The 26,117-nt window shown below is 39.8% G+C and overlaps 1 pseudogene; it reads right to left on the reverse strand.

Moving 5' to 3' along the window:
- Positions 1 to 5,888: 5,888 nt before the first annotated feature.
- On the reverse strand, positions 5,889 to 25,688 carry LOC131706754 (toll-like receptor 13; annotated as a pseudogene).
- Between the last annotated feature and the right edge of the window lie 429 nt (positions 25,689 to 26,117).

The raw sequence follows: 26,117 nt of genomic DNA on the forward strand, positions 1-26,117 counted from the left end.
ACAGGGAGAAGGGCTAGGGAGGGAGGAGAAGGTAGAGAAAAGTTTACAGGGATTGTTAGCAGAAGGCTGAATAATAGAGTGGACATAGGAGTGTTTGGCAGAGGTGAGTGTAGAGGATAAGGAGTCAATGGAGGGGAGGTGCAAGAGAGTAGCAGACGAAAAGAGAGAATGGAGGTTTCGATGGAAGGTGACGAGGGGGTCGGCAGAATGGGAAGGGATGGGAGTGACGGAGAGAAGAAAATAAAGCAGTGATCATAGATATCGAGAGGGGTCACCGAGAGGGCGAGGGGGAAGCAGTCCTTGGTGAACACGAGGTCCAGTTGACTGTCAGCTGTGTGAGTATGGGGGGGAGACATAGTGGTTGGGGTTGGAGAGGTGGATGTTAGTCACCTAATAAAACAACAGGGGTGGAGGGAGAGGGGAGGTGGGAGAGGAGGAAGTCAAGCTCATCAAGAAAGTGAGTAAGGGGTCCAGGAGGGCGATAGAGAACAATGATGAGGAGGTTATTTAAACAGCGTGAAACGCAAAGGTGCTAACAGAGAGAGAGGAGAGAGCAGAGGCAGAAAAGAGCAAGGAGGGAGAGAGCAGAAGTCCTGTTCCCCCACCTCGTCCAGAGGGGCAAGGAGAGTGGGAGAGGACACAGAGAGAGGAAAGAGTGGCAGGATGTTAGAGGTATCAGGGGAGATCCGGGTTTCAGTGAGAGTTTGAAGTCAAGAGAGGAGAGAGGCAAAGGCAGAGATAAAGTCAGCTTTGTTGGAAGCTGAGTGGTAGTTCCAGAGGACACCAGAGAGAGTGCAGGAGGGGGTGAGCAGAGGAAAGGGGGAGAGGCAGGGAGATAATTTGCAGCGACAGGGAGAGGATGAGAGGAGAGGATTACACGAATATTAAAGTTAGTCATGGTAGGAAGAAGTAGAGAAGAGGGAGTAGAAATTGATATGGGAGAGGGTGGTGCAGAGAGGGAGGTGAAAACAGATAGGTACAGGAGGAGCAAGAGCATTAATTAATAAAAATAAAACAAAAGAAAGTGTATGCAAACCTGGTCTGGAGTTGGAACCTTCACGGTCGTTGCTTGGTTAAAAGATTGTGCGTCCGGTCCTCGTTTGGACTACCACAGTTTAGACTACCTGTCCTTTGGTGATAAGGCCCTTCGGTGAGCTGCCGCTGAGTGCTGGAGCACTAGGTTAGCGTCAGTGCATATATAATGCCCTGGAGGTCGAGAGCTGTGTGCTTCAGACAATGGCTTGCAAATTACAGTAATCGAATCAGCTGCGCCCTGCTGTTACTTGGCAAATACTTACTTCAGCACAACTGGCTAAATTCGTTCACTTTGCAGCATCAAACTAGCAATAACTCACTTTACAATTAAAACAAGTTGTCCTTAAATACTTACGAGAGCATTCTGGTCTGTCAGCTCTCCTGCTCGCTGTGCGATCTAATGCAAAACTGTGGCAGTTGCCTGGTATATAAGCTCCTTCCTTCAAACAAAAGCAGCGTAATCGCTTTACTCAGCGTTCCATGCAAGCCATCTGCTGAATGGAAGAATATGATTGGCTAACAGACGTGCTGATCATAACTACAGAGAGAACATGAGTGTGTCTGCCTCCTCTGAACATATAGTGTTGACTGAATGGAGAATGTGGATCGGATGACAGCCTCCTTGTGAAAGCTATGTTTTTATTGTTATATTACATATTACACATAAATAAATAAAAAAAAAAAGTATTTATTTTGGACACTTCCTCTTATAGACTTCCTGTTGTGAGAGTGGCTTGTGCAGCCAACCCAGATAATGCTTAGGTATACACCTCACATTTGGCAAGAAGTATTTATTTATGTTTTGATTCTAAGTGGACTGGTTTTCATTCTTTCTCATAACACACGTTTTATTATAAATCAATTTGTTTAGCATTCATTCAAACTAATTTGCTTATTTTACTCCCCTGGTTTTATAGAAATCATGAATGAATGCTTTTTGAATCTAAACTATGTTGGCTTTTTGTTTGGAAGATCTGTGCTATACCAGACTTAAGGAGGTAAAATTGTAAACATTTTGCCTCATAAAGATGAACTTTACATTATATCTGTATGACATATGTTAGGCACTTTGCTTTGAGGCTATATCTATGGGTGACTCACCTGGTAAAGGCACAGCCACCTGGTGTGCAGAGTGAGTCCTATGAAATCAGCAGATTCGCCCCATAGGCTAAAAGGGCCCATTGGAAACTATCAGATCTCCACATAGTTGCAGCGAAAACATTTTAAAAAGTCTTTATTCAGGATGAATTGAGGTATTTAGATCCCAGTTCCAGTGTCAAACGGTCTAAATGTTTGGTGCCACTGCACATCTGGCATGCACTGTAAAGTTGTCCACCATATCAGTTAATTTTATTAGTATTTTATATTGGTCATTGAAAATAAATAAACAACCCATTCAGTAAGGAAGGTCAGTTTACAGTCCCTCCATGTAAACAGATTTTAATTAAAAAACAGGGTTTTATGACATTTCCTAGAGATTAAAAATCCTGTAAAGGATGTTTGCTGATAGGCCATATCCTCTTTATTAGGATCTGTGGATGATGCTTTTTATAACTCTTGTATTTTAAATCTAAAAAAATATAACTGTCAAACATGCTTTAATATATGTGTATGCACATCAACCCAATTCAATATATATTTTAATCATGCACATAATTATGCCTGGAATTAAATGGTAAAGATACCCAAAGAGATTACAACCTTCTCATTACTTATAGCACAATCACATTCAATACAATATGCATGATATACTTCCTTACCTCCTGTGTACTCTGCTTCATTAGAAACTAGACTTTGTTGGCTCAACAGATATTTACATTACCTGAAGTAGTTTTAACTGCAGGTGTTGTTTTATTATTAGTATGGTAACTATTTCTTATTTTCTTCAATAATTATTAAATTGATTGTAGCAGGGCAGAAGAGAGCCCTGTACGTAGTTAGTGGGGCAGGTCAAAGGCCTGCTTGGGTTATATGTATTGTGCAAATGATATTGTAAATAGTGTATTATGAGTTTAAAAAGGATAGTTATTCTTTGGGAACAGATGTGTTGGTATGATTTGAATGTATTTTGTGTTTATTTAAAAACAAGTGTTTTTGTTTGTTATTGTTTGGCAGCTTGGATGGGGTTAAAGCTCCATCCACTAAAATCGTGTGAATTGTGACCACCTCTGAATTGATTAATTTATTGTTAATTCAGAGATGGTCACATGGATACAAACCCACAGCTTTTGCTGGTCGGGGTGGAGGTTCAAGAAGGAGGAACGAGAGAAAACGAAAGTTAAAGTAAAACAGAAAGAAAGCAATTGCTACTTGTGCTGGGCACACCAGCACAGTACCTGTTTGGGTGAAGCGAGATTATTGTGTTTGTGGCTTGTTTTTGTTTGACCATTTATTTTGCTCTGTGAGCAGTGTGTTTTTTTTTTGTGAGTGTTGTTTTGTTTCATTATTTATTTTACCTGTCTCTGCCTCTTTGTCAAATTCCTTGTCTGGGAACGTCATCACTCAGCCATCCTGTCACATTGATATATATATATATATATATATATATATATATATATATATATATATATATATATATATATATATATATGAAAAAAGAAAATGATATTTCAGGTACTTAAAAAGGTAGATTAATTGATTACAAATCAATTATCAGGATGTTCGGACTACAAGTCCTTCATCGGCTGAATACAAAAAAACAGTGCTTTGAGAAGTTGATTTTGTTTGTTTTTTATCAACTTCTTAAAGCACTGTTTTTTTGTATTCATGTTGAATTCGCTTGCCCAAAATGTAAACACATTCTTTAATAGTGCCGCACCCACACTGCTTATTCTAACCAGTATACAAAGTAAATGTCTTCATCTCACACACACACATTATACAAAGTAAATGTGATACAGAAATTCCAACAGTACAAACACACAGATTATACACAGTATATTTAAAATCCAACACTGACACACAAGCTTCCTCCCTCCTTGAACTTTTCTGACCACCTTGATATGAACTACACACCAATCCTCACTTTATTTTCCACCGCAGGAGATGGAGTCCCTGGTAACAGAGATATATTCATTGTTATTTCATTTTGTATATTCTATAGAGACTGTTGATATATGTTATGGTATAGGGCTGTGCCAAACCAGCTACGTCAAATAGTAACATGGCAAGTATCCTTTTTATATGTTTACTTTTAGGAAGATATTAATATTATTTGCATTTGCCCAACAGTGTCATAGTTTTTATACTCAATACAGATTTTTGCGCTTGGAACTAGTAATCAAATGCTACAGCAATAATTGTGAAAAACATGCATAAATATAAATGCATACAAAAGTGTTATATTTGTAATCTCTTCTAGGTACTATGTATATTCAGAACTAAAAAGTTGTTGAAAATAAAAGGTGAGAGTTGCACTTCTACGTATTCTGGGTCCCAGAAGGTGAGAGTTGCACTTCTACATGTTCAGTTATTTGTAGAATTAAGATTAATGGTAATATTGAGCAGTTTATAGCCTTCATAAAATAACAAACAACCCTCAGTTAATATGCAATTTTTTTTTTTCTGGGGAAGATTGTTTCCCCCCTGAAAGAAAAGATGGTACATAAAGGGGGATCACATCAACTATTATTAATAGCCTTCAATTTAAAATTTCCAATCGAATATTCGATCACAATTGATTGATTAGCACTGACAATTATGGTCGTCAACCTTTTCTTCATACTGTGGTGCATATTCCCTGAATATGATAGTAATACCTGAAAGTGTAATAGAAATGTAACTGGACTAATTAATAAAATTTCATTCGACTTTAAAATGTTGATCATAGCTGTAGTATGTGACAAGTAACTTCTAAGATATCACATATAAGACATTCTCAAAAAACTCTTTTGTAGTTTCCCATTTAAGATATTTTCCAGTACTATAGCATGTGGCAAGGTATAGTATTACATATAAGATATTCTCTAAAATTACTTCACAACTATAACTTACCAAAATTACAATAGGAACTCTTTTATAGTTTCCTAAGGACAAATCAAACTGTACTGGATGCAATCAGATTAACAGAGGAAGTACCTTAATTATTTCTAGAACAACTTTTAAACTACCATTTATATGGTAAGTTATGTGTTATCTAATCACATACATGCACTGATTTTTTGTGTGTCCCATGTGACAGAGAGCGAGAGAATCCAAGTCATAAATCTCTACCCCGATCTGTGAGGGTGTTGTATAACATGGATGGGTTGGCAATTAATTCCACAGAAAGTCAGAAAGGGAGCAGTCACAATACCAGAAGTCATAACCTTAATGCGGTAGGCGATGTGGCAATCACTGAGGATAAGCAATTGCACTCGCTACCGAAGGGGGCATGACTAAGGGTATATCAGGGGATGTGGTGAAGCAATCTGTTCCTTTGTTACGGTTACAAAAGGACCTGTAAAGGAGAACTGTAAACTAACCATGAGTATTTTCGTGTTGTTTCTGTCTGTCTATTAATAATTGTTTTTGTCATTGTTAGACGGCGAAACTATCCGAGAGCTGTCGCTCAAAGCCAGCACCAACCCCGGACCACATTGCACTACTGTTTCACCATTATAAGTTTAAATCACTTGCACTAGGAGCACTCACTTTGGGAATTGTGACTGTGTTTGTGTTTAAAGTCTGTGTTATTATTATAAGTATTATTTTGGGACTGAACCCTGTGGGTTTTAACTGTGCAATACCATTGTTGTGTATTGCTAGTTATTATTATTTATTGTTGCAAACAAGCAACACAGCCAAAATAAAGAGCTGTTGGACCGTGAACTGTGTTGTGTCAATCATTGCTGTGCACTGCATCACCTTTACACCTGCACACTACAAACCACTTTGCCACACCAATTATTATTATTTTCCTCCCAATTTGGAATGCCCAATCGCTTTTCCCTTCACCTCTGCAATTCCCCACGTGGCTCAGCAGACCTGAAGGTTCAGTGGACATCCTCCGATCCCACGACCAAACCAGCATCCTTTTTCACCCAGGAACTCGACAACAGATGTGACCTCTAGAGGTCAAAAAGTCAACCTTGCAGATGTCTGCCTTTGAGCTCACTGGGCACCTGGCCAGCAGGGTTTGCTGTAGCGTGATGAGGAGAAACAGTCCCTGCCGGTTTTGCCTCCGTAATCCAAGGTATAAAGCACGTCAGTGTTATTTTATTTATTTATTGCATTTATATGGTGCTTTTTATACATTCCATAATTTAGGAGCTTTACAAGAAAAAGCCCTACCTCCCGTGTTGCTTTTGTTGACCTGGGAATAACCAGCAGCCCCGCATCCTGTGATCTCAGAGTGCGGTTTGGAAGATACGTGGTCAGTAACTCCTGCAAATAACTAGGTGCTAATCCATTCAGGGCCTTGTAAGTTAACAGCAACATCTTCAAACCAATTCTATATTGCACAGCGAGCCAGTGTAAAGAGGCCAAAACAGGGGTAATATGTTAACTTTCCCTGGTTTTAGTCTGAATTTTAGCGGTATTCTTAACAAGCTGCAAGTGGGATACCATACATTGTAGGACAATTAGTCTCTAGGCATCTGATACGGAAATAATTGGTCTAAATTTACCTATATTTCTCAAATGGTAAAAAGATACTTTAGTAACTTCCTTAACATGAGTCTCACTGTTGAGTGCTTGAAACACTGATGAAAGCCATTCTACACACCATATATTATTATTATTTACACTACATTTCTCAGGCAGAACGACTGTGCCACCCTGAGTGTGGCGGTGCACATTTTTAAAAAAAAGTGTGCATTATTATTATTATTTCTTTATTTAGCAGACGCCTTTATCCAAGGCGACTTACAGAGACTAGGGTGTGTGAACTATGCATCAGCTGCAGGGTCACTTACAATTACGTCTCACCCGAAAGACAGAGCACAAGGAGGTTAAGTGACTTGCTCAGGGTCACACAATGAGTCAGTGGCTGAGGTGGGATGTGAACCGGGGACCTCTTGGTTACAAGCCCTTTTCTTTAACCACTGGCCTTGTAAGTTAACAGCAACTTTTCTTTAACCACTGCCCTTTTCTTTAACCACTGGACCACACAGCCACAGCATTTTAAGCTCTCTGCACAGATCAGTGACCATCATGTGATTCTTGAAATGTATTTTGTTTACGACTGTAAGTCGCCCTGGATAAGAGTGTCTGCTAAGAAATAAATAATAATAAGAAGAAAAAGAAGAAGAAGAAGAAGAAGAAGAAACGAAAGCTAGAGACTGTTGCATTTTACAACACAATGAAGTACAGTGTGGATATAATGGATCAAATGGCACGGCTGTATTCTGTCAAAGGTGGTACTCGCAGTGGCCTGTGTCTGTTTGGTTTTTTTTTTATAATGTTTTGGACCTGGCATCCATCAACGCTTTGGTTTTGTACAAGGAGTGCATCGGCAACACAATCACTCGGAGGGACTTCATTTTGCAGCTAACCCTGGAGCTACGGCAGAAACATTTTAATAAGAGACACGAAAGCCGGCTGGTAAATGCCCCTCAACCTTCAGCCAGCCCTGCGCCCACTGACACGGCATAAAAGACAATGCCAGGTTGCTAAATGCAATAAAAACATAACTTTTGATGTCTGCGCCCATTGTGAAAAGGCAGTCTGTGGCAAATGCACTGGTACAGTTGAAAAGCGTGTTTTCTGCATAGATTGTACTTAGAAAGCTGTAATAGAACAGACAGACAGAGCCTTTTGTCACGAAATCCGCGTGTTCAGATTTCTTTACATACTTTTTCTATTTGCTCAGCATACACTCTTATCTCAGGGGAGACGTTGGGAGGACACAGATGTTATTACTCCTAGTGGGATATAGTTCGTGCTCTGGACCCGCAGTATATTCAGATGACCAACATAGTACCCAAGAAATTGACAGACTCATGTATCTAACAGTTAAATATTGGATTGAGTAGCTACAGGCTACTTCATATCCCCAGCTGACAGACGTTCTGGGCAGTCCAGTGTCTTAACAGATATTAACATATTAACACTTTAATACATCTTTATGTATTCGTGCAGCCGGCAGGCCTGGCCACGACCACGACACTAAATACACCCAGTAGCCTCTTTTCAGCACATTCAACAAATGTTCTCCTATCTTCTAAACATAGCGTGAGTCCCTTATAGCAATACATGCAATACATGTGAGATAAAATAATAATTGATTAATGCTTACCCTTTAATATAGATCGTAAAAGGATTTGACTGTCTTCACCAGGCAAATTAAACTGAGTTAAATCAGTTCAATTGTGTTTTTGGTTTGCGGAAGATGGACCACCTTACCCTGTCTGGGATGAGTGTGGTACTCCATTGAAATTACTCTGGAGTTAAATAGGTTTTTCGTCTCATTGGAATACATGGGACGCCTCAATTAAATCCAATCATTAATCAGGTGGGACAGTTCTTATCCATTTTACAAATAATAGTTTTCAAAAGATCCGGACTAACTTTTCAGAATTAATAGGTGTCATGTACTCAATAAATTCAATACTTCATATTTGTCTAACTCCAAACCTATGATCTCATTTCTTTGCTTTCCTCCGAGCCCCTCCTTTATCTGAAATGTTAAGTGAACCAAGGTTCCCAGGATCTTGGTTTATAATATAATATAAAAACACTACTGCATGCAAAACACTAATTTTATATGTGTTATATGAGAGATGTTCTTAATATGTGACATCCTCTTCTAAGTGATTATATTATGCTAAATTAAAGGTATGTGTTTCTTTTAACTTCATATTGTTTCATCATTTTGTTAATGAGTCAGTTTTGATTCCATATACCATTGTCTAAAAGAGTATTTGACAAAAGTTTGTCTCATACAATATTCAAGTCATTTAGTTTCACTAAGTTTAAGTGGTAATAGTTTTCACTACAATTATTTATCCATTAAGAGATGCACTGACCAGGCTCTGACCTGTACCTCTCTGGGAATATGTTACTGCTAGCAGTTTCCACAGTCTCTTGTTTTTTCCAAGGTCAGAGTCTGTGCAAACACTTTTTAGATTTATGACCTATAAAGGTCTGTTAAGCCATACTTTTTGCATATTATTTCAAGATATATTCTTATCTGTGCTAAACCACTAATTCCATAAACCTTACCACTCCTATCTCTATGAGGCTTGCAGCTCTGCTGAAGTGGAACTCAAGGACCTTCCTTCTTTCTAGATAAGAAGAGAGGCCCTGGTTTCACTGTAGCAGTTTCAAATCACCACATTATAAGGAATCCATCTAACATCATTAGACAATAGTATAGTGGATTAATAACAAGGTACATTATAGTATATTATTACAAACTTAACACAAAAACATAACACAACACCTTTTAACTTCTATACTTCAATGGATATCATAATGTCTAGAAGTCTTATTGTTCAATAGAAAGAAGAATAAACTTGTACCATTTTCCCATTTAAGTAAATCGAATACTGCTCCAGGTTTTAATCTTCTTATCACTACAGCAAAGTCGTGAACAAGCAATAATACTTGTCAGTTTTAAATAATATGTTTTCTCATTATAGCAAATACTTGAAACATATTACTAATCTTATGAAATAAGTGTTATGAACTATAAACAGTTTCAATTAGCACTGAACCTGTTTCATTATAAGATAATCTTTCAATTAATTTACCTCTGTTTATCAATTGCTATAATATTATTTTGGTGAATCCCTTTGAGGATTTAAATCCAAATATAGGCCAGTATAACTGCATTCAACTAGGCTCGACCCTTTGTTCATACAAAATCCAGCCGAGACAGGATTTTTTCTCAAGACCTCTGGCTTGTTAGTTAAACTTTTGGTCATAAAGAGTCTCTTCTTATCTTGTGTTTTTAGGACATAAATTTGTAGATTAACGTTCACTTTTAGCTGGAATGGTGCTTTTTATCAAGCGTCATGCTTTCTGAAGATTAGATATACTAGTGGTAAATCGGTCATTATATATATTTTCTTAGGGATTCTCAGACTATCAAGTATTTGATTGAATACATGTGTAATTCCAAACAAGTGAGGACTGACCTATTTCATGGAGCAAGAGAGCCACCTACTGGTGGTACAAGGATACTCTTTCTTTATCCTTCCTAATATCTTTGACACTTCATTTTATAATACATTCCATATTTGAAATTGCCTAGTCCATGTCCTGCATATCCCAGCGTTCCCAGCAGGATTCAACTTCTGTGCCGGGTTCAGCTCTGGTTGGTTCTGCGAAAACGACAACAGGCCCCTTTATCCAAAGTTTAGCATCACAGGTGTGAGACGCCATCTCACTTCGTACCTACAAGATACTTGGACACGTTTAGCTGGGACACCTTCCACACATTCCAATTTACCTAGATGAGCCCATTTTACTAAATGACCTCCTTCACAATTTATGCATTCAATCCTCTTAATATCCTTTGGATCTACATTTAGATGAGAGAAAGAAATTCCTTCAGAATCATTACATTCAAACAAGATTCTACAGTGTTTAGCTAAATGACTACAGGCTGGACAAAGTTTGGGCCCAGTCACTGATGACTTGCTTTGGCACATATTACATGCACACATAACAAGAGGATTATGTTTCAATTTGTGTGTCAGGGTTAATTCTGCACCATGTACAATAGTTCTGGATCTGTACACATTGTTACTGTACATTCCCTTCTGTTCGCACAGAGTCACTTCCATCCAGAACACTGAAGGAGGCCAAAACTCACTGTTATTCATATTTTCTGGTATCCAATTACTGTTCTTTTCCACATCATCAGTAGCAAACTTAACATAACTGAATCTGTTTCATTTGATGAACCATTTACTGTAGCTTACTGAGATCCTCCATGCAATAGAGTCTAATGTTTTACTATATGGAATAACTAGTTCAGCGTCACCTGCAACACTTTGAACTGTTTCACTCAAAGCACTTTCACATTGCATAAGTTATGTTATATTTTTGTTTTATGCTATTTTTATAACCAGTTATTTATGTTTTATAATTTATCCTGGGATAATGGTTTCAATTGTCTTAACATAACACATTTCTATTTTTTTTGCCACTGTTGTTAATGAACCACTGTAGATTTTTCATTTAGTTTAAATTTGTTGGACCACAGGGTTTTTGAAAATGAGAGATCTGAGTTTCTCCCAGAAGACTTTCTGAGCAGTTGTTTCTCCTCCCGGCCAGTCGAGGCAGGATTTCTTACACATTTCCCTGCGGAGCTTCTGGTGCTGGGACAACCTTTCAACAGGGATCTTCTCCAAGAATACGAAAACCAAGACATCTCTGTTCTCTGAGAAGAGCTGCATGTGTGCCAGGCTCATTTCCAGCTTGCACCACTCACTCTTCAGGAAGTTCGTGGATATCACGCAGATGGTCTTCCTGCTTCTCCTCCCAGGTCCCAGTCTCTGTCCGACACACACAGATTCACGTTCGGAAGACCGGCGTTGTTCTCTAGGTTGGGAATCAACTCGTGGATTACCCATTCAAAATCCCTCTCGCAGTAGGCAACAAAAGCATCATACTTAAACCTGGGGTTGTTCTCCCAGACTTCTGTGTCTTTCCTCTTGGACAACAGCATGTACCACTGATAGTAGATCTTCCAACGGTACACATAAAGCAGGACAACCACAGTCGACAAGACAGTCATTCCGAGGATGACTATGAGAATATACCATACATATTCAGGAATGCATATGGGATTAAAATCCTTCAAATGCTTGCCACGAAGCTCTACAGGGGCGAAGCACATGAAATCCTCTGCATTGGTTGTGTTTCCCAGGGACTTCACCCAGAAAGAAGCCCAGGCCAGGCTGCAGTCGCAAGTGAAATAGTTCCCGCTGAGGTTCACGTAAAGAGTGGACGGGAAGAGTCTGAAGATGCCTTCGGGCAGAGTCTGGAGGCGGTTCAGACTGAGGTCGATGTGGAGCAACTTCCCATTGTATTTGAACAGCTCTGCTGGGAGGGTCTGCAGCATGTTTCTTCTTAAATTAAGAACCTGCAGGTTGGTCAGGGAGTCCAGGACACCAGATGGCATCTGGTCCAGCGAACACCCCTCTAGGGTCAAGGACTCAAGGGCATGCAGTTTCATCAAAGCATTCGGGTGAACAGTTTTTATTGAGGACTCTTTCACCAGAAGCTCTCTCAGCTTCTGCAGATCAGAAAAGGCAGAGTCATCTATCAGGTTTATGGATGAGAAAAATATCTCCAAGGTATTCAAGGGACACTGGCCAATGTCCTCAAACATGGGCTTCCTCATTGTCTCAAAATCTATTCTGTACAGACCCAGAGTATCCAGCTGGCTATTTTGTAGATCAAAGAATATAGTCTTCATGTCTTGTGTTTGGATTTTGCCAATTCTCAGAGACTTCAGCTTATAAAGTGGGTAGAAGGCCTGGGATCCCACCATTAGCACAGAGTGGTGCTGCTGAAGAGTCAGGTGCTCCAGAGTGTGCATGTAAGTGAATGTGTTCCCTTCTACTTCGTGCAGCCAGCCGTAGGACAGGTCCAGGGAAACAATACTCTTAAACTTCGGAAATGTCCAGGTGTTTATTTTCAATATATGGTTTCCCATCAGCATCATGTTCTTTGTCTCTGAAGGGATGGCATTCGGCACCTGTAAGGAGAATGTGAAACTTAATGAGCTACTCCTTTTAAATTTAGCTTTTTTTTTCCTCCAGAGAAGGTATATTCTCCGTGACGAATGAAGCCGTTTCCAAATTAACCTGCTTATTAAATGGATGATTTATACCATCTACATTTTCTGTATTTCATTTCTTCCTCTTAACTGCAGAAGAAGTCATGCTTGTTTGGAAACTAGAGTACACAAACAAGCATGGATTCTAACCAGTAGTTTTGACATCAAGGCCCAGCAGCTAGATACCTAACATTGTTATCTGAGAAGCTGAATGTATACAGGTAAGTGTGGGAAACAGTTAAAAACACAGAGCTGCAGCTCGAACTATGGATTCTGTTGTGATGCAATACCAAGAACACGCTGCTTGCATGCAGCTTGTATTCATATTTATAAACAGCTTCATACAGATTCAATATACAGAGCTGGCATGAAGTTGTTTAGCTTGGAGTATATCCACATCTCTTTTTAGTTAAAAATCTAGTTGTGGCAATGTGCCCCGCCCCTGTGTGCATTTGTGTGTTATGTGTTGTATGGTTCGTGTGTTAATGTTGGTGTGTAGTCATTGGTACACGGGATATAAACGGGTCTGTGTTTCACGTGTATTTAAAAATGTAGATTTGTATTTAGGCACGAGGAGGGCACAGATCACTTCACGTGCTGGTTAAATGTAATATGTGAGCACGGGGTTGCACAGAATTAATTCACGTGCTGGGATTCAAGTGAATAATTAATTAGTAATTGAATCCCAGCACAACAGTATATATAGATGCACATTTCTTTACTCGGGGTTGTGTGTTCAGGGCGAAGGAACAGGAGATAATTAAAGTAAAAAGTAAACAATTGCTACGTGGTACGTGTTTGTTTAGTGTTCGTCCCTGTGTGTCAGTGTCTGTTCGTTTTGTTTATCTGTTTATTTTCGCTCAAGTGCCGAGCTCGCGGAACTGCAACCCGGCCTCAGAACACTCGTGCACCCGGGGGGGACGTGCATTTAATTAATTAATGAATCGCTGTTCACCCGGGACGCGGGGCCCCGGCTAACCGCCGTGCAGCTCCCCGGGGGCGGGGGGGGACGAGCAAGTGTTCAGCCCGAGCTCGCGGAACTGCAACCCGGCCTCAGAACACTCGTGCACCCGGGGGGGACGTGCATTTAATTAATTCATTAATCGCTGTTCACCCGGGACGCGGGGCCCCGGCTAACCGCCGTGCAGCTCCCCGCACTGGGCTTGTGTCCCAGGCATCCATCCCCCTGCCCTGGCCGCATCCATGGCCGGCACATTTCTTTACTCGGGGTTGTGTGTTCAGGGCGAAGGAACAGGAGATAATTAAAGTAAAAAGTAAACAATTGCTACGTGGTACGTGTTTGTTTAGTGTTCGTCCCTGTGTGTCAGTGTCTGTTCGTTTTGTTTATCTGTTTATTTTCGCTCAAGTGCCGTGTTCTGTTTTGTGTTTAAAACCTTTTTATTTTGCAATAAACCTTCTGAACGCTACCACTGCGTCTCAGTTTCACTCACCGCTACTGTCTGTCTGTGTTTCTTCCGGGACTGACGTGTCACCACTCAGCCAGCCTTATGACACTAGTGCTCAGTTATTTTACCCCCAATTTACTCCCAAGATATTTTTCACTGGTGAAGTACATATGTACTGTGTATGGTTATTGACAATGCTGTGTGCCTCAAACTACAGCTCATTCATTTAGCATTGTATTTACTTGCTAATCCAAACACCAGAAGTGCAAACTGACTAATCAAAACCATGCTATCTTAATGAAACGCATTACAGTAGCTGCTGTAGAAATCAAAGTCCAATATTATGTAAACGATAAACATTATTTTCTTGCCGATTCAACAATTCCAGTTGTATATACACTTAAAACATTTCTTCCTAATTGATACCAGTCCGATAATGAGATTCAATTGATTGTTAATTTGGTAACTGGATTTGGTTTTTGCTCTTTTGTTACGCTTAGTTCAAACAGTTAAAATGTTTGTCTCTCAATTTGTGGGAATGTTGTCATAAGTTCTTCTGAGTTTGTACATGATAGGATCTCTACTCTGGCCAAATCATAACAGGGTTCTTCCAAATGGTTCAGATTTACGAGGATCTGTTTTTTCATTTGCTGCTCTACATTATATGGATAATTAATTGTACCCCACAGCTGGGTGCTACAGTGTGTATCCAGACTACCAAACAGCCCCATCTCTGTAGTCCTTAGAAAGATCTTACCTTCTCAAGCCTGGCATCTTCACAGTTGATTGTCTTACTATTTTGGAAGTAAAAGCAGATGTCCTCACGACTTTCAGTTGTGTTGAAACCGATGCAATCGAACAAGTTGGCATTATCTGGACAGAGGGTCTCATTGATGTAATAAATTACAGTATCATTGAGGCTTGGAGGGGAGTCAGTCATTTGAAAAGCAGGGCTGGTTAGAAACATTGTCGTTGGATAAATGATGGGCCCAGCAGTTGTGGGTGGTACAGTTGAAGTGTAGAAGTATTTTTTGTCCAATGTTCTTCCTCGCCGTTTCTTTCTCTGCTTGCCAAGACCCATGGCCTTCCTCTGATGCCCTGCAAGGATGTTAACCAGCTTGCCCTCTTGTACTATATGCGACTGCTTGGGAGAAGCAGTCCTGAAAGAGGTTCTGTTCAGTGATGTGGTGTCAACTTTCAACTGGAGACCACGGCTTTCAAGGGTAACAGGGGCCATCAGATAGGCAGCAGAGGACATAATCCAAAACAGAAGCATTGTGCTGCTTTCACCTGAAATAAACAAGATTTCCTTAAAGTGGTTTTACCCATCATTTCATGAATGTACCCATCGTGCACTTCCATTAGCTACAGTATATTGGTCTCATACGTGCAGTTTTTCAAACACAATTTTCAAATGTGTTTACTTTTTAAAGCCCTGTATCTGGTACAAGCCGAGGTTAAATATATCTAAGTTTGTAAGCCATGCTTTCAGCTATTAAATGTATTTATCTTAATGCTAGAAGTCTCAGAAACAAAATGTTAGAACTTGAAGCTACTGCACTAACAAGCAACTACGATGTGATAGGTGTTACAGAAACTTGGTTGTCTGAGAGTGATGGAGACGAATATAATATTAGTGAGTACACACTGTATAGGAAAGACAGGCAGGACAGAAGAGGTGGAGGGGTAGCGCTATACATAAGAAATAGCCTTGAAGCCCAGGTGTTAAATCAGGACAAAGAAAACAATGCAGAATCAATATGGGTCAGAATAATGGACACAAATTAAAAGGGCATAATAATAGGAGCATGCTATAGACCGCCAAATTCAAACGCTGAGCAGAATAATCTGTTATACAATGACATTCGAAATGCGTGTAGAAAAGGAGAAGCCATACTAATGGGGGATTTCAACTTCCCCTGTATAAAATGGGAAAGCCCAATGGAGGGCAAGACGGACGAAATTGAAATGGTGGAAATGACAAATGACTGCTTCCTAACGCAATTTGTGAAGGCACCGACTAGAGGGGAGGCATGCCTTGACTTAGTCTTTTCAAATAATGAAGACAGAATAACTAAAACAGAGGTCAGAGAGCCATTGGCAAACTCAGACCACAACATGGTCTCATTTGAAATATGTTTTAAAACCCCAAAAGTAATGACTAAAGCTAAGGTTTACAATTTTAGAAAAGCAAACTACAAAGGTATGAAACAGAGACTAACAGAAGTAGATTGGAGTAAAATAGAGAAAACATCCACAGAAAAAGGGTGGCTGTTTTTTAAAAATGTAGTACTAGAGGCACAAAACAATTACATCCCAAAAGTAGACAAATCTAAATCTAAAACAAAATGGCCAAAATGGTTTAATAGATCAATTAAAAAAAATATTCAGAGAAAAAAGGCACTTTACACAGCGTTTAAAAGGGACCAAAAACAAAGCACACAGAAAGAGTACTTGGAACTGCAAACACAAGTCAAAAAGGAAGTTAGAAAGGCCAAAAGAGAGATAGAAATCAATATTGCTAAGGGGGCTAAAACCAATTCCAAAATGTTTTTCCAATATTATAACAGCAAGAGAACATTCAAAGAGGAGGTTAAATGTCTAAGAGACACAAATGGCAAAATCATAGATGAAGAAAAAAAAATAGCAAATATATTAAATGATTACTTTTCACAGGTTTTTACAAAGGAGGACACGGACAACATGCCCCACATGTCGACCTGTTCCTATCCAGTTTTAAATAACTTTAGCATAACAGAGGCAGAAGTGTTAAAGGGACTAGGAGCTCTTAAAATAAACAAATCCCCTGGGCCGGATAAGATCCTCCCAATAGTACTCAAAGAAATGAAAGAAGTTATTTACAAACCGCTAACCAAGATCATGCAACAGTCTCTTGACACAGGGGTTGTACCAACAGACTGGAAAATAGCAAATGTAATACCAATCCACAAAAAGGGAGACAAAACCGAACCAGGTAACTACAGACCAATAAGCCTGACTTCTATTATATGTAAACTTATGGAAACTATAATAAGATCCAAATTGGAAAATAACTTATATGGTAACAATATCCTGGGAGACAGCCAGCATGGTTTTAGGAAAGGGAGATCATGTCTAACTAACCTACTTGACTTTTTTGAGAATGCAACATTGAAAATGGATAACTGCAAAGCATACGACATGGTTTATTTAGATTTCCAGAAAGCTTTTGACAAAGTCCCGCATAAAAGATTAATTCTCAAACTGAACACAGTAGGGATTCAAGGAAATGCATGCACATGGATTAGGGAGTGGTTAACAGGTAGAAAACAGAAAGTGCTGATTAGAGGAGAAACCTCAAAATGGAGCGAGGTAACCAGTGGAGTACCACAGGGATCAGTATTAGGTCCTCTGCTATTCCTAATCTACATTAATGATTTAGACTCTGATATAGTAAGCAAACTCGTTAAATTTGCAGACGACACAAAAATAGGAGGAGTGGCAGACACTGTTGAAGCAGCAAAGGTCATTCAAAATGATCTAGACAGCATTCAAAATTGGGCAGACACATGGCAAATGAAATTTAATAGAGAAAAGTGTAAAGTATTGCATGCGGGCAATAAAAATGTGCATTATAAATATCATATGGGAGATAGTGAAATTGAGGAAGGGAACTATGAAAAAGACCTAGGAGTTTATGTTGACTCAGAAATGTCTTCATCTAGACAATGTGGGGAAGCTATAAAAAAGGCTAACAAGATGCTTGGATATATTGTGAGAAGTGTTGAATTTAAATCAAGGGAAGTAATGTTAAAACTCTACAATGCATTAGTAAGACCTCACCTAGAATATTGTGTTCAGTTCTGGTCACCTCGTTCCAAAAAGGATATTGCTGCTCTAGAAAGAGTGCAAAGAAGAGCAACCAGAATGATCCCATCTTTAAAAGGCATGTCGTATGCAGACAGGCTAAAAGAATTGAATCTATTCAGTCTTGAACAAAGAAGACTACGCGGCGATCTGATTCAAACATTCAAAATCCTAAAAGGTATAGACAATGTCAACCCGGGGGACTTCTTTGACTTGAAAAAAGAAACAAGGACCAGGGGTCACAAATGAAGATTAGATAAAGGGGCATTCAGAACAGAAAATAGGAGGCACTTTTTTACACAGAGAATTGTGAGGGTCTGGAACCAACTCCCCAGTAATGTTGTTGAAGCTGACACCCTGGGATCCTTCAAGAAGCTGCTTGATGAGATTCTGGGATCAATAAGCTATTAACAACCAAACGAGCAAGATGGGCTGAATGGCCTCCTCTCGTTTGTAAACTTTCTTATGTTCTTATGTTCTTATGTATTCTTGCACTTCCTAGATAATTTCACCTAAGACAATGAGATTCAATGCCTCTTTTCCTGTCATAAACTGACTTTAACCTGTGGTTCCCCTGTGTATTGATATACAGTGTAATATGGCTTTAGCTGGTCTGTGCCCCAAGTGGATGTAATGAATACCCTTTGTTCTGTGTGGTATTTCTTACAGTGGTACTGTGGTAGGCACACCAACAGGTATTATTCAGTTACTTCAGGGGTCGTCAATGTGCGGACATTTTGACCAGACCGCCAAGTCATATGCCAATCTGTGTTTACTTGTATTCACAAGTAGATATATGAGAGTGTGACACGCGAGGGTACAGCAGGTGTCACTGTGATAGTAAGCAGCAGATACTCAGTGAACGCTATGAATAAGGTGACTAGACGTCCCGTTGTGGAAGGGACAGTCCCACTTTTGGAACACTGGTCCCAGTGTCCCCAGAACCTTTCTTGGGACGCTCATTTCGTCCCGTTTTTTTCCCAGAGCACTGTCGTGCTGGTAACAGAATGTTGTATTTGCATGCAGGCTGCTGTGTTTCTCCCATATGTAACTTATTACAGTACGGCACTTATGTGACTAAAGAAGGTTAAATGACCAGTAGCATTAAAAAGTGGCTGTACAACACTGTGCAAATCTGGAGAATTACTGAACAGTCAACGTTCATATGTGCAACCAATCACAAAGAATTGCAGCCGGGTTTATCCACTGACTGCTGCTAAAACGAACTGGCGACTATCCTCGTCTGAATCATCGCTCTCGCTGCGTGAAGAGGTTAGACTACTGTAGTCTAACAGTAACGGCTCATATAGGCACCATTGTATTGTGTAGGAATTATTCTCTTCATCCATGATATTTGTATATCTGCATGCAAACGTCTTGCTTCGTGTGTAGCTATAGGCGACAATTGCAGAAATCAACTCTGTCATGTGACATTACCGTGCCATGTTTACAACGCAGTGCACTGAAGCTTGTCATGGTTTGAACACTTTGTGCATCAAAATGGAGTACTCATATTTAAGATGAATGCTATCTGTTGCATAGGTGTGATAGCTATATAAGGTATTTTACTTTATCAAAACTATTAGTTTAAAAGAAGAAAAACAACACATTCATAAAAACTAGGGGTGAGCATCGATATGAAAATTGTATATCGATATCGTGCACGTATTTCAATATCGATATCGATAATATTGAAGTCTTCCAAACACATAAAAATATAATAACAAAAAAGCAAAATGAAACATATATACATATACGTTAACAGATATTTACATAAGAAAAACAATAACTTACTTTAACTTTGTGGTGCTTTACTATATCCATGGAGAAAAACAAGGTCTAGTTATATTGTTTTACTATTCCATGCCATCATTAGCCACCTCAAAACCGAAATATTTATATATTTCACTGCGCAGGCTAGCCAATCCATCTTATCTTTGTATAAATGCATGACACATCTAAATGTATTAAGTACGGTGTCATGCTGAATGATGCATTATTTTGATATGTGTTTTCATGTTTTAAAAATTCATCTAATTTATAATACTGAAAGTTCACATTTTAAAAATACATTAATAGCAGTGTAAGTAATCGCATGAAAAATATGCACTGAACCACACACTGACGCATGCGCATATCTCACAATAATCCCAATAGTGCTTAATGCAGCATGCAAATAGCATTCGGTACCTTGCGAGCACGTTCTGAAAGGAAGAAGAAAAAATATATATATATATGCTTTGGTTTTTCAGATGTTTATATATCAAATAATTTAACCGATTTTCCTGTTTATTATGTTTTTTGTGTTGTTTGTTTTTAGGTGTGTATCCCTTTAAGAAAAGACCTGTTTCTTAATTAGTTGACGCGTGCACTTTCTGAAAACAGGATATAGTTTCCGGTAAGGGATTGGCTGGTGAGAGGAAACAGGTGAAGAAAAGGTAGTAGAGCACACGAGAGAGGGGACACAGGTTGTGGATTTGTTGTTTTTCTTGTTTGATAGCTACAGAATGTTTGAAATACATTTTTTAATCGGGTTTCTTAGAAAAAGGAAAACGCCAATCAATGGAATAAAATGGTTAAATAATACTTTGTGTGTGATGTTTGCCTACGAGTCTAACAATGATTGGTATGTATAGGGTTTGTTGTATCTTAATATAAAATTAAGTTGATTATACTGCGTTTGTATTTTTAGCAGTATTAGCAGTAAAAAATAAGTCTGCGAGCATACATGTTTTTTTTAATCCAACGATATCACGATATGGAAATTATTATCGATATCCAACGATATCGTCATCATATCGAAATAGCGATATTGGTGCCCACCCCTAATAAAAACATACCCTATGTTTGTCCTTCAGCAAAAGAGGCTAGTGGCAGGGCTCGAATTACTGGGGATCCCTTTAAGTTTCCCGAAATAGTTTTATTTCCGAATTTCCTTTTTGACATGTTTTATGGCGACAGGTATCACTTAAAACAGAAAGGAACCTGTTAAAAACGTGTTAATTGTATAATGACATTTCTGCCTTGTCTGCAGATTTTCAGTACCAATCAACGATAATGAGAAAGCGACTCCTGACAATCTGAAAACTTCTCTGCATATTTTACACAGGCTAATGCTTATGCTTATATGAAGGAAGATTAAATAGTATTCCTTTCATAGGTAAAGAAGTGACAACATTTCATTTGATCAGAAAAGGAATACGATTTCATCTTATTACACCTGGATCCATGTCTCAGCCTATACTGTTGACTCAAAAAAATAAACTCCAGCTAAGATCACAAAGAAATTAGCTTTGGTAAAATGAATCGTTATCTGTTATTTAAATTGTCAGAAGATGCTTTCTCATGATCATTGATTGGTACCAAAAAATGGAATAGGCAGCAAATTTTATCATGCAATTAACACATTTTTAACAGGTTCCTTTTTGTTTTAAGCGATGCTTGTCAGCTTACATAATGTTAAAGTGGAAATTTGGAAATACAACTATTCAGAGGAACTTAAAGGGTTTGCCTACGTGGTTTACTATTTACTAGACTTAATAACTACTTCAAAAGGAAATTCCAGTTTCTGCAATCAGGGCAGCTTATAAACAAAACTCAAAACAGCTGATTAGTGGGCTTCATTTATTGCGCACAGTCAAAAAAGGATATTTAACACATTTCATCACCTTTAACACTAGAAGCCCCGCGGCGGTCATTTTGGCGGTTTTTGGTTTTAAAATGTAATTTTCTCCAGTCGTGTAACACATATGGGGCTGCGCGTTCGTGTACCTTTCTGTCCATATGAATTAAATATTCTCACAAAGCATGAAACGCGGGAGTGCAGAAATAAAGGAGATATATTACATTATACCTAAAAGCCCCGGGAGCAGTCACATGGACGGCCACACAGAAAACAATTGTATTGTGATTATACAGAACGGTATTCTACTTTATCATTTTTATTTACCAGTCCGCAATGTGTTTAGCTGTAATTAGATTAGTCTCTGCTCTCTGCCTGAATGAATGACTGACAGTCTATTGTTTTTCAATCAGCCTTTTGAAAGGCTGGCGCCTGCTTGCCAGCTGCGCTGCTTTGGTCAGTCGATTAGCATCAGGACTAGTGAAAATAAATACCAGAGACCGTGGAGTTTTACAACGCAACAAAATATGAAATTGATGTTTGGATCAGGTGGCACGGAAGTATTCCAATTTGTTGAAGAAAAAGAAAAAGAAATTAGACTTTTTTTATAACTTCTTGTGCTGTGAGCTTCTGCAAAATGTTTTCTTCTCAGTTTATTTATCTACGTTGTTCAGTTGCTTTTGTGCATCTGATAATAAACCGATTGCTGTTGAAAAGTTAAGTTTTATAAATATGTATGTTGTAAACCGATGTCTGTTCAGATGTTTATTTACTTACATTTTCTTGTTTTGATTTGTAAAATAAATGTTCATATGTGTATATGAAACTCGGAGCAGCTGATTTATTTATTTCTTAGCAGACACTCTTATCCAGGGCGACTTACGATTGTTACATTATTTTTTACATACAATTACCCATTTATACAGTTACATTATTTTTTACATACAATTACCCATTGTAGCAGGGCGAGTGCCCTGCACGTGTGTATTTAGTGTTGGTTATATAATTTGTATGTGGAATGGGTTTATTTTGGGAGCTGATTTGTTTAATTGAATTATTGTTTACAGACGGACGCTCGATTGAGACTTGCTGCCTGCTAGGCTTGGTTGAGGGGAAGGGCAGCAGGTGATTGGCTGGGCTGGACCTCAATCAGCAGGTGGGCGGATCTTGATCGAGTGTCCGTCAGGTTAAAAACATCCGCGGGAGATGGTTCAGGGCTGCTGCAAGGCCTGCCGTTTTCACGGCACCTTTGATTTATAGTTTATGGTATTGTGTTTTATTTTGCACTTTTTGTACAGCTTGACGTACTAGTCCTCTGTGCGTTACCATCGCTGGTAACGTCACATGACCACATTTATTTTACTTTCGTTTTCTGTTTGTTTGTTTGTGAATAAAACCTGCGCGCCTGTGCCGGCGTTTTCAACAACATCACGTCTGTCTCTCTGTATGCTTGAACAGCGGCTACCCACACGCGTGACACGAGGAAAACCCTGTCACACCCATTTATACAGTTGGGTTTTTACTGGAGAAATCTAGGTAAAGTACAGCAAAAGTGTCCCCCACCTTGGATTGAACCCACAACCCACAAACCTCCGGTCAAGAGTCCAGAGCCCTAACCACTACTACACATTGCTGCGCGCATATATATATATATATATATATATATATATATATATATATATATATATATACATATATATATATATATATATATATATATATATATATATATAATATATGCTTCGGTTTTTCAGATATTTATGTAACGTACTAGAAACTACGGGGAAGCAGTGTGGAGTAGTGGTTAGGGCTCTGGACTCTTGACTGGAGGGTCGTGGGTTCAATCTCAGGTTGGGGGACACTGCTGATGTACCCTTGAGCAAGGTACTTTACTTAGATTGCTCCAGAAAAAAAAAACAACAACTGTATAAATGGGTAATTGTATGTAAAAAAATAATGTAATTGTATGTAAAAATAATGTGATATCTCGTAACAATTGTAAGTCACCCTGGATAAGGGCATCTGCTAAGAAATAAATAATAATAATATATAGAAACTGCAGTAGAAAAAATATACAGAACAAATACCATATTAAATGGTAAAAAATTCAATATGTTGAAAAAATTAGATTATATGAAGTAACCATTTAATAAATATAACTATTTAGATATGTAATGTTGTCACACAGGAAGGGCCTGGTTTTCAGATTGGACACTGGAGGATAGCATAGAGATAGAGATAGAGCGATATGGAAAGTGGAAATCCAAGAGAGAAGATGCAGTTTCTTAGGCAGAAAAAGGACTAGATTTGAAGCAGTAATCAGCAATAAAATAGAATCTCTGAGTTTTATATTATTGGCTACTGTGTATTGTCATAACTATACATGTGTAGAAATTACATTACAAAGACAATAAGATAGTGTGACAGAAATAAATGATTCTTGGTTGTAAATCTCCCTCCCGACCTGTGAGTGCGCTAAGCAGCGAGAACAGAGTTCCTTGGATGAGCAAGATGGGCCGAATGGCCTCCTCTCGTTTGTAAACTTTCTTATGTTCTTCTTATGTTCATCTGACAGTTCTTTCCCAGGGTTCAAGGAAAGTAGGCCAGCCTGGAAGGGGGCGAGACTCCATTGCAAGAACGCATTGACCCGGAGGGAAACGACGTGGCAGCCGCAGATTGGAGAGGCGGTTGCACTCGTTTACCAAGGGGTCATGTGTGTTCCTTCGTTTTGGTTTGCGTTTGTGAACCAAAAAGGACTGTGAGAGACCCCGTAACCACTGTTTCAGTATGGTAAGTGTTTTGTTTGTTTGTATTTGTGTAATTCGTCTTGTTTGTGAATCACTAGTTGGCTAACACGATTCTGGAGCTGTCACCGAGAGCCAGCACTAGCCGGAACAACACTGCACTACTGTCACAAAATAAACGGTTTCACCCACCACGAGCACTACTGCATGCACCCAGGACTGGTGACCGTGTCAGTATTATTGTGGGTCAGATACGTATTGTTTATTGTTTAGGGTCTACAAGCCCATTATTGTCTACCCCGTGCAGTACACATTGCTGTGTATTGCCGGGGGATTATTGTTTATTGGTCACCAGACCTGGATAAAAATAAAGTGCACTTTACAAACTGGATTCGCTCTGTCTGATTGATTACTGCACTGCATCACTTCTGCACCTGTTCCCACTCAGCCACTTTGTCACACGTGGTGTCAGAACATGGGATTATGGACTGCAAGGCACTGTCAGAGCTGCTGGAGGTACTGGACAGCAGATGGGAGACAGAGGAGAGAAAGAGGGAGAAGCGCTATACTGCGCTCATTGAACAGGTAAGGCTGGCATTTTCCACAGCACCAGCCCCTACAGGAACACCAGCGATGTCGGTACCGAAGGCTCGGGCGATGTTGGTGGAGGATGACACAGAGGCATACCTGGTCGCGTTTGAGCGGCTGGCCACCACCACGTCGTGGCCGTGGGAGTTCTGGGCTAGCCAGCTGGGACCCTGCCTGATCGGGGATGCTCAGGCAGCCTACCAGGCTATGAGCGACCTCAACACTGCCAGTTACGACCTGGTCAAGCTGGCAATCCTCCGTCGCCTCAACATTACGGCAGAGACTCATCGGGTACGGTTCAGGGAGTACCAAAGATCCCCGGAGACACACCCCAGGATGGTTGTGGAGTGGTTGTGTGACCACATGATACACTGGCTGACCCCCGAGAAGAAAACCAACCTACAAATGGGGGAAGCAGTGGTTGTGGAGCAATTTTGCCATGTGGTCGGCGCTGATACCCAAGTCTGGATAGGGCGCCACAACCCCCACACCCTGCAAGACACAGTGAAAATGTCAGGATTATGAGGACTCCCTAGTCTCTCCCCGGACTGGGATACTGTCGGTTCCCGTCCTTCTGTGCAGCTGAGCCTCTCCACTCTCTCCTCCGCCACCATCAGCCCCGGGACCCAGACCTCTAAGGCCGCCGACCCTAAAGGGCCCCCTTGCGTCCCCTTCATGGAGACCAAGGTTAGCCCCCAGCTGGGGCAGAGGTGCTGCCCCTGCCCCTTTGCCATACCAGCCATGAAGCTCAGAGCAGCTGATTCAAATTTGCCGACGTTCTGAGACACGGGGGAGGGGTGGAGCCAGCAGCACAACAGATACAAACAAAAGCCAGGCAGTCTTCCCAGCGACAGCATGTGGAAGTGACAGTGTGGGAGAAGTACAGTCGTGGAAAAGTACAGAGCAGTTAGAAGCAGTTTGAAAGCAGGTTGACAGCTGCAGAAGCTAAACTAAACTTCCAAAAGAAATTAACATGATCTTCAAGCCAGTAATCTGTGACACCTGCATGATGTGGGAAATCCGAGAAAACCCAGCAGAGCTAAACCAAGTGTGTGTAAAGTGCCGCACAATCCAGAACTTGCTTAAACTAGTAAGTATGCTAGAAATGGAGCTGCAGGAAATGAGACAGCAACAGGAGCTTGAAGAGCTGGCACACCCACAAT

Source organism: Acipenser ruthenus, chromosome 37, assembly GCF_902713425.1.
Source record: "Acipenser ruthenus chromosome 37, fAciRut3.2 maternal haplotype, whole genome shotgun sequence".
Taxonomy (NCBI): Eukaryota; Metazoa; Chordata; class Actinopteri; order Acipenseriformes; family Acipenseridae; genus Acipenser; species Acipenser ruthenus.